The sequence below is a fragment of the Hyperolius riggenbachi genome, chromosome 5, assembly GCF_040937935.1.
Source record: "Hyperolius riggenbachi isolate aHypRig1 chromosome 5, aHypRig1.pri, whole genome shotgun sequence".
NCBI lineage: Eukaryota > Metazoa > Chordata > Amphibia > Anura > Hyperoliidae > Hyperolius > Hyperolius riggenbachi.
Genome location: NC_090650.1, coordinates 217,064,625 through 217,079,886, shown reverse-complemented (window position 1 = coordinate 217,079,886; position 15,262 = coordinate 217,064,625).

Here is a 15,262-nt window from a genome sequence, read left to right as displayed (position 1 = left end):
TTAGGATTTAGTTAGTGTTAGGCCCCTCCCATGGAGGATCGACTTCTTCGCAGTGGGAGGGACGAGTACTTAATAGGTTGCATGCAAGCTGTTACAGGAAACTAACATCCTCCTCCAATGGTAGACAGGTCATGTGTATGCTCGGTGTGTATTCGACTCCACAAGTGGGGCTTGCACTCTTTTGCAGGTAGGCACTTGCCTGTTTTTAAGTAGCGCTGTTCATTTCCTTGCTATGTACTAATTTATTTTGTTTTTGGTCAGCTGCTCCCACTTAACAGCCATGCTTTTGGTGTATATGCAGAGCTTCTGTTTGGGTTCAAGGTGCGTTTGTAGTTTCTGGGGGTGCTCAGCGCACCTCTGATTGGAGGCCATTCGGAGGCGGCCTGGTGTTGCGCTGATCCACCTTTTGCGCAATTTTCAATTTTCTATTTTATTTGATTAGCCGCACCCAGGCTATGCATATACATAGGTTAGGATTTAGTTAGTGTTAGGCCCCTCCCATGGAGGATTGACTTCTTCGCAGTGGGAGGGACGAGTACTTAATAGGTTGCATGCAAGCTGTTACAGGAAACTAACATCCTCCTCCAGTGGTAGACAGGTCATGTGTATGCTCGGTGTGTATTCGACTCCACAAGTGGGGCTTGCACTCTTTTGCAGGTAGGCACTTGCCTGTTTTTAAGTAGCGCTGCTCATTTCCTTGCTATGTACTAATTTATTTTGTTTTTGGTCAGCTGCTCCCACTTAACAGCCATGCTTTTGGTGTATATGCAGAACTTCTGTTTGGGCTCAAGGTGCGTTTGTAGTTTCTGGGGGGGCTCAGCGCACCTCTGATTGGAGGCCATTCGGAGGCGGCCTAGTGTTGCGCTGATCCACCTTTTGCGCAATAGGGAAAGTCAGGTGGGTGACAGCGCAGCGCAGCAGGTCACTTACTGTCTCTCTGACTGTGACCACCTGCTGAAGAGGCGCTCGCTGATCCAGGGCCTGGGGGAAAAGCACGCATCGCCGCCCGTGAAGACAGCCTCCTCCCTCCATCGGCGCTCTGCCTGCAGCCTGGCCTTCAATAACGGGTGGCGCTAGACGTCAAGTGTCACCACGCGCAGCGCCAGCGGTGACGTCAGAGTAGAAGAAGACTGCCACAGGACGCCCAGGAGGAGTGTGGGTAGGATGGTGATGATCGCGCAGGCGTACTTTCGTTCGCCTGTACCGCGCATCACCTGTCCTGCTCACTCCCCGGCTCCTGCAGACGCACAGTCAGTGTCTTCTTGCCGGCGCCCCCCTTCCTGACCTGTCACTCTGCGCTCCATGCGGTCGCCCGGCCCGCACGGTGCAAGAAACGGCCCTGCATGCAATGCATGGGTGCTTGTGCACCACTGCAGCGCCTGTTATCTAATGGGCTAAATAGACTAGTATATACATAGTAATGTTATTAAAATTGACTTTCCATTTCTTGTGTATGATTTTTCAAAGGGTCTTATGTAGCATGGCCACCGTGGTTACCTGCATAAAAAAATTAAAATTTTTGTAATTGTAATTGCAGAGACCAGCAATGCACCTGGGGAACAGTTCTTCTATTACTATTGATATGTGCATTTCCATGTTCTTACTGCAGGCAAATTCTTGTTTTGCATGCTAGTTTCGCCTACCTTATTACTGTGCTAAACATTTCAGACTACAAAGAATGCCAATTATTGAAGCATAGATTTTTCAGCAAATCAAAATACAGAGAGGCCATATGGTAATGCACAGTAAAGACACCACATAGTTGTTGGAAATATGATTCTATTTGGCCTATAAAAAACACATATAACTTATAGGAAAATGTTACTCAGGCTTTTGTATGTAGCAAAAAAAAAATCTTTTAAGCAACAACAAATTACATCACATAACAGCCACCACCGTCTACATATAAGCTCACAGCTGTCTTCTGCCTAGCACCAGTACGTAAATTGCTTTATTTAAGCCTCACTAGACATTTCTAAGATAATCCAGTGTTATTCAATATTTTACTGCTCCCAGCTACTCTTTATAACACATATACATTATCTAAATTGCCTGAGCAAAAATACAATGAATTATAGGCTTCTGTAGTGTGTAAATGGCTGAGGCTAACATAGCAAACTGCTACTAGATTGTGCTAAAATGACATTGCGATGTCTCCTTTAAACAGCTGCTGTCTCACTATAATTTTACTCTATCCTTCCAAGCAAGACAGCATGAATAGAACACAGGCAGGAGAAAAATATAGTGATATTTTATAGCAGATGACTCAAACCCGCTATCATTAATTTCAGTCTACAGCAGAAGATGGTGATGATCTCTTTTCAGAGATATTTAATGGACAGCTCTTCATGCTCTTCACTTTGACTTTGTTGATAATAACCTTCTATTTCTATTTTGAAGATTCCACATTGCAGCCTTAACATACTTCTTCCTAGGATTTATCATGACATACTAAAGTGTTTATTTTTCTTTTTGTTTGACTTACTATTAGTCTAGCACTAAAAACTATATAAAAAATGATTATTATGAGCTCTGAGTCATATGGCAGAAAAGTGCTTCACAAATGTTATTGTATTTTTATAATATTTACGTTAAAATTCTTAATTTGTCTCTAATTAATATGACCAGTGATAGCACAGGATTTATTCATAACCCCACATCAGCCATGCTAATGGGCTTTTGAAGTACAGTTAATACGAAGGAGGCACTCCATTGGCTTCAAACGTGTGTTTTATCAAATCCCAGTAATACACAACATGTGTATTGTGCATATCCCCTTTATCAGGTGTACATACATTGAATGGCACACAGTGAATAAATACATACTCCTAACCACCACACCCAAGGGGATGAATGAAATGTTCAGCTTGAAATGTTTTTTATGATTCTGTATTACAGTGGGATGTGAAAGTTTGGGCAGCCTTGTTAATCGTCATGATTTTCCTGTATAAATCGTTGGTTGTTGCAGTAAAAAAAGTCAGTTAAATATATCATATAGGAGACACACACAGTGATATTTGAGAACTGAAATGAAGTTTATTACATTTACAGAAAGTGTGCAATAATTGTTTAAACACATTTAGGCAGGTGCATAAATTTGGGCACCACAAAAAATTGAAATGAAATCAATATATAGTAGATTCTCCTTTTTCAGACATTACAGCCTCTTAATGCTTCCTGCAGGTTCCAATGAGAGTCTGGATTCTGGTTGAAGGTATTTTGGACCATTCCTCTTTTCAAAACATCTCTAGTTCATTCAGGTGTGATGGCTTCCGAGCATGGACAGCTCTCTTCAACTCACACCACAAATTTTAAATTATATTCAGGTCTGGGGACTGAGATTGCCATTTCAGAACATTGTACTTGTTCCTCTGCATGAATGCCTTAGTGTATTTTGAGCAGTGTTTAGGGTTGTTGTCTTGTTGAAGGATCCAGCCCTGGCGCAGCTTCAGCTTTGTCACTGATTCCTGGACATTGGTCTCCAGAATCTGCTAATACTGAGTGGAACTCATGCGTCCCTCAACTTTTGCAAGATTCAAAGTCCCTGCACTGGCCACACAGCCCCACAGCATGATGGAATCACCACCATATTTTACTGTAGGTAGCAGGTGTTTTTCTTGAAATGCTGTGTTGTTTTTCCTCCATGCATAATGAAACTAAAATTGAGTTATTTGGGCATAACAAGGGGCTTGTTATGCCCAAATAACTAAATTTTAGTTTCATTAGTCCACAGCACCTTATTCCAAAATGAAGCTGGCTTGTCCAAATGTGCTTTAGCATACCTCAAGTGGCTCTGTTTGTCCTGTGGGCGGAGAAAAGGCTTCCTCTGCATACAGTATCTCCTTGTGTAAAGTGCGCCGAATGGTTGAATGATGCACAGTGACTCCATCTGCAGCAAGATGATGTTGTAGGTCTTTGGTGCTGGTCTGTGGGTTGACACTGATTGTTCTCACCATTTGTCGCTTCTGTTTATCCGAGATTTTTCTTGGTCTGCCACTTTGAGCCTTAACTTGAACTGAGCCGGTTGTCTTCCATTTCCTCAATATGTTCCTAACTGTGGAAACAGCTGAAATCTCTGAGACAGCTCTCTGTATCCTTCCCCTAAACCATGGTGGTGAACAATCTTTGTCTTCAGGTTATTTGAGAGTTGTTTTGAGACCCTCATGTCACTACTCTTCAGAATAATTTAAAAGAGGAGGGAAACTTACAATTGACCCCCTTAAATACTCTTTCTTGTAATTGGATTCACCTGTGTATGTAGGTCAGGGGTCACTGAGCTTACCAAGCCAATCTGCGTTCCAATTAGTTCTAAAGGCTTTGGAATCAATAAAATGACAACAGTGCCCAAATTTATGCACCTGCCTAATTTTGTTTGAACAATTATTTCACACTTTCTGTAAATCCAATAAACTTCTTTTTACTTCTCAGATATGACTGTGTGTGTCTACTATATGATATATTTAACTGACATTTTTTATCGCAACAACCAACGATTTATACAGGAAAATCATGCCGATTAACAACATTGCCAAAACTTTCGCATCCCACTGTATGTGTTGCTGATTTAATTTCTCTCTCTCCAATCCCCAGTTATTAATGGGACACACACCATTGAGATTGGTTGGGGGTGGCGGTTGGAGGGTGGTAAGATGGATCTGTGGTCCAACTATTTGCAACAGAGGTTTTTCGCATTATTTTCTGTATTAGGTTTACTTAAAATGCAGTAATTTGATTTGTTAATCAGGTTTACCGAGGTAGACGGATATAGTAGTGCCTCCGATCATAGCCCTAAGGGGTTAACAAGACTTTGGACTGTGTGATGTCAGTGATCAGCTGACTAGTTAGCTGACAAGATGGAGGTGGTCCAATTTAGGGTGTGGTGGTTAGGAGTATGTATTTATTCAGGGGTCGAGTCCTGCGTGGACGCGGGTGGACGGCGTCCACTTACTTTTTCCAGAGAGTGAACGCCGTCCACCCTGGCTTGTGTGGAGGGGAGCAGCGCAGAGAAGACGAGCTATGGGGACAGCGGGGAAGGGCGGACGTCTCCCCCCCCTTCCCTCACCTTCGTGCTCCCCTTCCTGCCTCTCCCCTCCGGTGTTTTCAAGTATCGGGCCGGCGGCGAAAGTGGGCGGAGACTTACCGCCTTCTTCCAGCCGCAAGGACGCTCCGCTCTGTGTGCGGCTAGAAGACCAGACTAGCCGCACACAGAGCGGAGCGTCCCTTGCGACTGGAACGCGGTAAGTCTCTGCCCACTTTTGCTATCGGCCCAACACTTGAAAACACCGGAGGGGAGAGGCAGGAAGGGGAGCACGAAGGTGAGGGAAGGGGGGGGGAGACGTCCGCCCTTCCCCGCTGTCCCCATAGCTCGCCTTCTCTGCGCTGCTCCCCTCCTGCTGGGGGCACACCTGGCTAGCTGGGGACATATACCCCTGCCTACATATACTGGGGACATATCCCACTGGCTACATATACTGGCACATATACCTCTGCCTATATATACTGGGCACATATCCCACTGGCTATATATACTGGGCACATATCCCACTAGCTATATATACTGGGCACATATCCCACTGGCTATATATACTGGGCACATATCCCACTGGCTATATATACTGGGCACATATCCCACTGGCTATATATACTGGGCACATATCCCACTGGCTATATATACGGGGCACATATCCCAATGGCTATAAATACTGGGCACAGATATACCCCTGGCTATATATACTGGGCACATATACCCCTGCCTATATATACTGGTCACATATCCCACTGGCTACATATACTGGGCACATATACCCCTGCCTATATATACTGGTCACATATCCCACTGGCTACATATACTGGGCACATATACCTCTGCCTATATATACTGGGCACATATCCCACTGGCTATATATACTGGGCACATATCCCACTGGCTGTATATACTGGGCACATATACCCCTGGCTACATATACCCCTGTGTGACGAATATTACGGAAGTCGTGCGCGTAGTCGCCATCGATTTTCGCATAGTCGTGCGCAGTCCCTGTCAGTCCCGGGTAAATGCACAATAGATGTCAATTTCCCTCTCTCTTACTGAGAACAGTAACCTTCCCCCCCCACATCCTGTTCGGGTCAGGAAAGAAGTCACAAGTAGCCAGACCACCTGGGGAGCAGCATTTGGTCACATAGCTCATGTTCCACCAAACCAGCTCAAACTGGTTGAACTTCAAATTTCCCTCCAAGCGTATAGCTTCACACAAAGGGAACGTTAACTTATTAATAATTCAAAATAGGTTTGTCACAGCAAGACCAAAATTACATTTCCTGATACCTAGGAAACAGGTCTATAATTCACATGAATTATCATTCTCTAGCTATCAGGAATCAATTGAGAAACCGCTTTATCCGGCATGCGTAGAGCAAATTCGTTAGACTAGGCGTGTATAGTCTCATTTAATACAGAGTCGCATGCTGCTTATGAATATGGTCTCGGATCTGCGATGCACCCATCTGGGGCGGAATTACACAAATTATTAATAATTGGTACATTCCTTGCTCCAAGTCTGTGGGTGGTAACCTGACTTGCCAGGAGGTAACCCTGCCTCCAACACACCTACTTTCCAGGTAGTGACCGCCCCAAAACTCTGGTCAGTAAAAAGCGTTTGCAAGGAACTCCACCCAGTTCTCCAAATTCCATCGACTAAGGAACGTCTATGCCGGCGCTAAGGAGAGCCAGCGCCTGCAGTATACAAAGGACTTTTAAACTGAATGCCTACTTTTAAACTGGACTATTTTCTTCATGATTCAAATGGACTGCTCAGCTAACTAAGTAAGAACTTTCTGATTTTATTCCTTTTATTTTGAAGCTCTGTGTTTTATATGTTAATAGGTGTATATAACTGTATGTAATGCATTTGTGTTATTAAACGTTTAAAAATCGTTTAGCGGTTATGACCTGTTGCTGAACATACACAATCGTACCTATTCTCCTGAACTCGCTACCCTGTGTTTAATAGAAGTATACACCTCTACAACCCGTATGCGAGAACCCGGCCCAGATATAACGATCTGACCCAGGTTCCTGCATATTGCTAGGGGTTACTAAAGTGTTCTCCAAGTCCTAGTAAAATTACAGTAGCGGGCTGTGTAACTCGCTTGGTGGCAGATCTTTGAATTGTATGTGTGTGGAGTGATTCGGTTGGTATCAGAACGCTCCCTTCGCGAGTCAGTTCATCAAATTGCGAATGCGGGTTACCCTTCGTGATGAACAAATGACCGTGTAAGAGGATTTCTGACGCTGATCGATTTACCCCATCCGCAGACCGGCCTAGCGGTCTGTGACATTTGTTTGGCAGCTTATTGGGATTTGTGTATGTTCAGAACATCAACGGCAACGTTATTTGATTAACCTGCCAGAACAGATCAAAAATCTGTGGTTGATAACCGGTGCATTACCATTTATATAGACTAAACGTGTAGCACAGAGTTCCCCCCCCCCCCCCAATCTCTTTTCCTATCCTATCTTTTATTTGGCAAAAATGGCTGCAGCAAGATACAAGAAAATGTCAGTGGCAGACCTAGTAAACTTGTGTGAGGAAAAAGGCATTGTGACTTATAGAAAAAAGAAATCGCAATTGATTGAGGACTTGTTGCGACTGAATACCCAGCCGGAGCAGATGCTGGGAGAGCACACTCCTGGTTCAGATGGTGCTGTAACTGGGGCAGAGGAAAGTGAGCGGTTGGAGCAAAGCAACCCACTTCCAGACCCAGAGGAAAACGGGACCGCGTCTGAACCGGTCGCTGTAACTGCTGAGGAGCATGGTGGCCGGCAGGAGCCCGCCCATGCCAACCTGTTCTGTGTTCCTGATGCTGGAATGCAACCGGGATTACAAAGGCTGTTGGAGACAAATCCTGAGCTGTACATGCAGATTGTCAGAGAAAACGCTGACAGAGCAGAACGAGACGCTGACCGTTTAGAACGCCAGGCAGAAAGGGAAGCGGCAGAGCGCCGGTGGCTTGCTGAGAAGGAGGCGGCAGAGAGAGAATCCGCCCGCCGACACGACCTGGAAATGGCCAAACTGCGAGGGCAAGGCCAAAATCCCTCGCAAAGTGCTCCGGAAACCCGGCCCACAGCAGGCCCGTTTGGGACTCCAAAGTTTAAATTCCCAGAAATGGAGAAGGGAACCGACCCGGACACTTATTTACACTCATTTGAAAAGACTTGCCGTCAGCATCATCTGCCCCAGGAGCAGTGGGCGAGATATCTGACACCCAACTTGCGGGACAAAGCGCTTGAGGCGTTTGTGGACTTACCCGCTGAGAAAGACAATGACTATGCTGCGATAAAAGCTGCAATTATCGCCAAATATCAGTTGACCCCAGAGGTCTATCGCAAAAAGTTTCGCTCCCTGCAGAAAGGCCACACCGACTCTTACACCGACCTGGAGAGTCGCCTGCTGACTGTGTTCAGGCAGTGGTCACGGGGCCTCAAAAAGGACTCTCACCAAGGTCTGGAGGACCTCATCGTACAGGAGCAGTTTCTGAACTGCTGCACTCCAGATGTCCGGCAGTTTGTCTTGGAGCGGAAGCCTGAATCCGCCAAAGCTGCCGCAGAACTTGCAGACACTTTTGTGGCCACCCGTGTGCCGGACAGCCGCAAACCTCCAGCCCAGAGCTGGAGAGGGGGGAGACCTATGCAACCCAGCTCTCCTCCCCCTGCTAACCGTGGGAATCGGGTCCCACAGCCACAGAGGCCGGATGCTGCACCTGCTACTCATCCGCCTGATGCCACATATGTTCCGAAGTGTTACCACTGTGGACAGCGAGGACACCTCAAGTCTGCCTGCCCCGAGGTGAGGACGCCGTCTCCAGAGCCTAGCGCAGAAGTGGCTAGCGCATCCTCTACTGCACACGCCTACCTCGTCATGGGAGCAGCAAATCCTCGACTTTCCGGAAATCATCAAGTCGTGGAAGTTAACGACCAGATCGCTGTTGGTTTCCGCGACACAGGCGCAGAGCTTACCTTGGTTCGCTCTCATCTTGTAGCCAGGGAGAATTTCCTGCCTAATGAGCGTGTCACACTTTTGGGAGTTGGTGGCACCCACGCACGCATCGCCAAAGCTCGTGTTGTTCTCGATTGGGGAAGGGGCCGCCAGTCAAAAGTTGTGGGGGTGACAGATGACATCCCAGTGCCTGTGCTGTTGGGCACCGATCTTGGCACCCTACGATCCTTTTATGAACCTGTGATCAACACCCCGGATTGCCAGTCTGGACCCACTCAGGTACTGTACAAGCTTGGGGTGGGACAGAGGGAGGCAGCCAGGGTAATGGTACCTAGCCCTCCTAGGGAAGGAGGGAAGGAAGCGGTACCTGTTTCTAATGGACAGCTGTCTAGTCACGGTTTGTCTGACTCTAAACCTGTCACTGTTGTTCCAGATACCTGTGTACATGTGAAAAATGAACGTAACTGTGATGTTAATGTTGTACCAGATGTTGCTAATAGCTTTCATGCTGAATCTCACAGTGCTAAAAATGATGTATGTTTAAATGTGACAGTCTCTAATCTAAGAGGTAACAGTCTTGTTTTGCCTGGGTCATATCCGTCCAGGGCAGTGGAAGCAGGCCAGGTGTCAGAGCAGGCAGCTGGGGGCCTAGGCCTCCCCTCCTGCTATGACAGCCAGAGTGCTCCACCATTGTCTGCTGTTAACAAACAGCTGGTGGAGACAGGCCGTTCCTCCCCTGTCTCACCCTTGCATGTCTTCCCCTTGCAGAAGCAACCCAGTGCAAAACTGCCCACAGGTCCACCCTCTATCCTTCCTGGAGAAGGGGCAAGCCTCGCCACCCAGGTGAAGGCAAATTCGTTTTTAAAATTGTGCTCTAATGTTCACCTAGGTTGTGCTGACCAAAATGTTGTGCCAAGGTGTAGTCAGTTAGAGCAGGGGTATGCTACGCTGCTTCCAGATTCGCAGGCTGACACCCGAGAGTCAGGAAGTGACCCGGATGTCAGCCAACGACTCTCTCCCTTACAGGAAGCGCTATGCAAACCCAGCCAGGCCTTTAGAGGTAAGCCTGTTGGTGTGCATCGCACCGTCCGCAAAGCGGACACTGGGACACACCGGACCATGAGGCCTTACGCTTCTGGTGAGTTGTCTAACGGGCAGTCAGATAAGAAGTCGAGAACCCGGTCAGTAGCTAAGCGCCGCGTAGAGCGGGTCATGCAGACCCACTCTGGGCGTCCGTCTGGTAGGGGAGAGATGTGACGAATATTACGGAAGTCGTGCGCGTAGTCGCCATCGATTTTCGTAATATTCGTCACATCTCTCCCCTACCAGACGGACGCACAGAGTGGGTCTGCATGACCCGCTCTACGCGGCGCTTAGCTACTGACCGGGTTCTCGACTTCTTATCTGACTGCCCGTTAGACAACTCACCAGAAGCGTAAGGCCTCATGGTCCGGTGTGTCCCAGTGTCCGCTTTGCGGACGGTGCGATGCACACCAACAGGCTTACCTCTAAAGGCCTGGCTGGGTTTGCATAGCGCTTCCTGTAAGGGAGAGAGTCGTTGGCTGACATCCGGGTCACTTCCTGACTCTCGGGTGTCAGCCTGCGAATCTGGAAGCAGCGTAGCATACCCCTGCTCTAACTGACTACACCTTGGCACAACATTTTGGTCAGCACAACCTAGGTGAACATTAGAGCACAATTTTAAAAACGAATTTGCCTTCACCTGGGTGGCGAGGCTTGCCCCTTCTCCAGGAAGGATAGAGGGTGGACCTGTGGGCAGTTTTGCACTGGGTTGCTTCTGCAAGGGGAAGACATGCAAGGGTGAGACAGGGGAGGAACGGCCTGTCTCCACCAGCTGCCACCAAATGTCACAGACCGCTAGGCCGGTCTGCGGATGGGGTAAATCGATCAGCGTCAGAAATCCTCTTACACGGTCATTTGTTCATCACGAAGGGTAACCCGCATTCGCAATTTGATGAACTGACTCGCGAAGGGAGCGTTCTGATACCAACCGAATCACTCCACACACATACAATTCAAAGATCTGCCACCAAGCGAGTTACACAGCCCGCTACTGTAATTTTACTAGGACTTGGAGAACACTTTAGTAACCCCTAGCAATATGCAGGAACCTGGGTCAGATCGTTATATCTGGGCCGGGTTCTCGCATACGGGTTGTAGAGGTGTATACTTCTATTAAACACAGGGTAGCGAGTTCAGGAGAATAGGTACGATTGTGTATGTTCAGCAACAGGTCATAACCGCTAAACGATTTTTAAACGTTTAATAACACAAATGCATTACATACAGTTATATACACCTATTAACATATAAAACACAGAGCTTCAAAATAAAAGGAATAAAATCAGAAAGTTCTTACTTAGTTAGCTGAGCAGTCCATTTGAATCATGAAGAAAATAGTCCAGTTTAAAAGTAGGCATTCAGTTTAAAAGTCCTTTGTATACTGCAGGCGCTGGCTCTCCTTAGCGCCGGCATAGACGTTCCTTAGTCGATGGAATTTGGAGAACTGGGTGGAGTTCCTTGCAAACGCTTTTTACTGACCAGAGTTTTGGGGCGGTCACTACCTGGAAAGTAGGTGTGTTGGAGGCAGGGTTACCTCCTGGCAAGTCAGGTTACCACCCACAGACTTGGAGCAAGGAATGTACCAATTATTAATAATTTGTGTAATTCCGCCCCAGATGGGTGCATCGCAGATCCGAGACCATATTCATAAGCAGCATGCGACTCTGTATTAAATGAGACTATACACGCCTAGTCTAACGAATTTGCTCTACGCATGCCGGATAAAGCGGTTTCTCAATTGATTCCTGATAGCTAGAGAATGATAATTCATGTGAATTATAGACCTGTTTCCTAGGTATCAGGAAATGTAATTTTGGTCTTGCTGTGACAAACCTATTTTGAATTATTAATAAGTTAACGTTCCCTTTGTGTGAAGCTATACGCTTGGAGGGAAATTTGAAGTTCAACCAGTTTGAGCTGGTTTGGTGGAACATGAGCTATGTGACCAAATGCTGCTCCCCAGGTGGTCTGGCTACTTGTGACTTCTTTCCTGACCTGAACAGGATGTGGGGGGGGAAGGTTACTGTTCTCAGTAAGAGAGAGGGAAATTGACATCTATTGTGCATTTACCCGGGACTGACAGGGACTGCGCACGACTATGCGAAAATCGATGGCGACTACGCGCACGACTTCCGTAATATTCGTCACACCCTGCCTATATATACTGGGCACATATCCCACTGACTACATATACTGGGCACATATACCACTGGCTACATATACTGGGCACATATACCCCTGGCTACATATACTGGGTACATATACCCCTGGCTACATATACTAGGCAACTATACCTCTGGCTACATATACTGGGGACTACTATACTCATGGTTACTTATACTGGGGACACCTATAGACCTGGCTACCTATGCTGGGGGTACCTATTTTGGGGGAACTGCTGCATTTTGTGGAACCGCTGTTATGTATTTTGGGTAACAGCTGCCAGATTATGTGTATGTTAGGGGAACGGCTGCTGCCAGATTATGTGTATTTTGGGGAACTGCTGCCATATTGTGTATGTTTGGGGGACCACTGCTGCCAGATTATATGTATTTTTGATGTTACGTGTATTTTGGGTGTTCCGCTGCCAGGTTTCGCGTATTTTGGGGAACTGCTTCAAAATTATGCGTATGTTGGGGGAACTGCTGCTGCCACATTGTCTATTTTGGGGGAACCACTGCCATATTATCTGTATTTTGGAGGAACTTCTACCAGATTATGTGTCTTTTTGGTGAAATGCTGTCAGATTACATCTATTTTTGGGGGATACACTAAGGCAGAGCTCAAACTTCCTCAGCAGACCTTTTACATCACTGCTAAGGTCAAGTGTATTTGGCCCCACCCATGACCACGCCCACAGTATGCTTGGCCACGCCCATTTTTGTGGGGTTTTTTTCAGGGGTTTTCCAAGTGAGTCCACTCACTTCTTTTCCCAGGACTAGACCCCTGTATTTATTCACTGTGTGCCATTCAATGTATGTACACCTGATGAAGGGGATATGCCCCGAAACATGTTGTGTATTACTGAGATTTGATAAAACACAAGTTTGAAGCCAATTGAGTGCCTCCTTCATATTTACTTCATTGAACCGTGTGTGGAGTAGTGACCCACAGAGGGATTGTGCACCGGCTACATAGACCTGACTAGGTCTATTCCACAGGGACTCGCTGCAGTTTGCTTGCTGTAAGCTAATAGGTCTTGCAATCTGCAACAGCAGAGACTGTACTTCTACAATTACTACAAATATAAAGAAGCATTTCCACTTACAAGAAATGCCAATCCCATTAGGTGATGCTCTAACAGTTGAATATTTAACAATGTTTTAATATATGTAAGTATAATACATGTAAAAAAAAATAAAAAAAAATTCTATACTCCATTTACAGCAAAACTCTACTCAACACATCTGTCTATTTTAATTATTTATTTTCTGTTTTGGATAAAGTATGGAACGATTAGCCATTATTTAAGCTTATTATTGTTCTCTAGGTTTGTGGTAAGTTTTTTTCCTCATTTTCTATTGTTATGACAGTTGGCAATGGCTAGAAAGAGGAATGAGTGTGACACGGTACTGAGAGAATACATACAGTAGCACAGAAGATCCAAAATGGGACTCTTTCTCAATCCATAGTCAACTACACAGGTTATCTACTTCTGCACCATATCCCACCAGTGAAGCAGGGCCAGCCCGCCCATGAGGCGGGGTGAAACGTTTGCCTCAGGCGGCGCTACTGAGGGGGCGGCACCCGCCCGTCCGTGGGTGTGGAGTGCCGCCCGAGCTGGAGGGAATAGCGGGCAGGAAGGAAACTCACCTCTTCCTCGTTCCAACGTGCGCTCCACTGACGTCACTTCCTGCGGCGTTGCAGGAAGTGACGTCAGTGGAGCGCAGGCTGAACGAGGAAGAGGTGAGTGATCCCCGCCCGTTGCCTCTTACAGCTGCAGCCAGCCAGCCAGCGCGCATAACAAGCTGGAGGGGAGCGGAGGACGGGGGACCCAGGCGAGGGAGGGGGGGTCCGACCCCCCTCCCCGCCGCTAGGCCCAATACCCCCTTCCTGCCCGCTATCCCCTCCAGCTCGGGCGGCCCCCCCACACCCACTGGGGGGGGGGCGCAGCGGCGATTTCTTTAAAGTTTGCCTCAGGCGGCAAATGGTCTAGGGCCGGGCCTGCAGTGAAGAAATTACTAGTGTTGGTATTTGAATACGGGATATTGAATTCAGAAATCCAAATTCTTCTGAAAACCACTTTTCAGCACCTGAGCAAGGGAAAGGGTCACAGGAAGGTCACTTGCTTGCCGGTGCCCTTCATCTGACTCCGTTGCTTCCTCCTTCTGGCCTGGAAGGAGGAAGGATCAGAGTCAAGTGAAGCACATCATGCAGCACAAGTGAGTGACTCTGTCCACTTGCTTAGATAAGTGTTGTGTGATGTTCAGGAGAGTTCAGGTTTCTAAATTCAATCCAACGAAATTCAAACACTAACACTAGAAATGACCATGCAAGTCGGGCAAGAAGAGAAACAGTGGCAAGATGTTTGTCTCAGCTCCACCATGACAAAATTCCTCACAGCCCAGAATCCCTTTTTATCACAACACAGGGGATATGAGGGCTTCACTGACCTGTAGTAAAAAAGAAATACATTAAAAATAACATTTGGCACACTTTGCAGGGCACATGGCGTTTAATGTCCAAGTTTGAAGCCATTCGAACCCCTCATACTTCTACTTAAAATGCAATAGTGGAGAATGATAATTGCAACCAGCAAAAGAACATCTGCCTAAAGCAAGTCCTCCTTATCTAAGGAGAGGGAAGACTCTGGGTCCCATTGAGCCTTCCCGTTCCTCTCACCATCCCCTCATTCCAGTGCTGGCTCCCCCATTCAAATCTCCCACCGTGGGAGGCTTTAGAAGGCTTTGGGAGCCTTAGTGCTCCTGAAGCCTGTGGGGATCTGTACTGCGCATGCGCCAGTGCACAAGAAAGTGTGCTTGCGCATGTACAGTATGGAGCGGCCCATCTTTGGGAGCACTTACCCTCCCAAAGACTTCTGAAGCCTCCCGCAGCCGCAGAGAGCAGTCTTCAACCCATCAGTTGAAAACTGCTAGCGGAGGTGCCAGCACTGGAACGAGGGGACCAGGAGAGGAGTGGGAAGGCTCTACAGGACCCAGAGCATCTGAGGTTTTTGTTATATT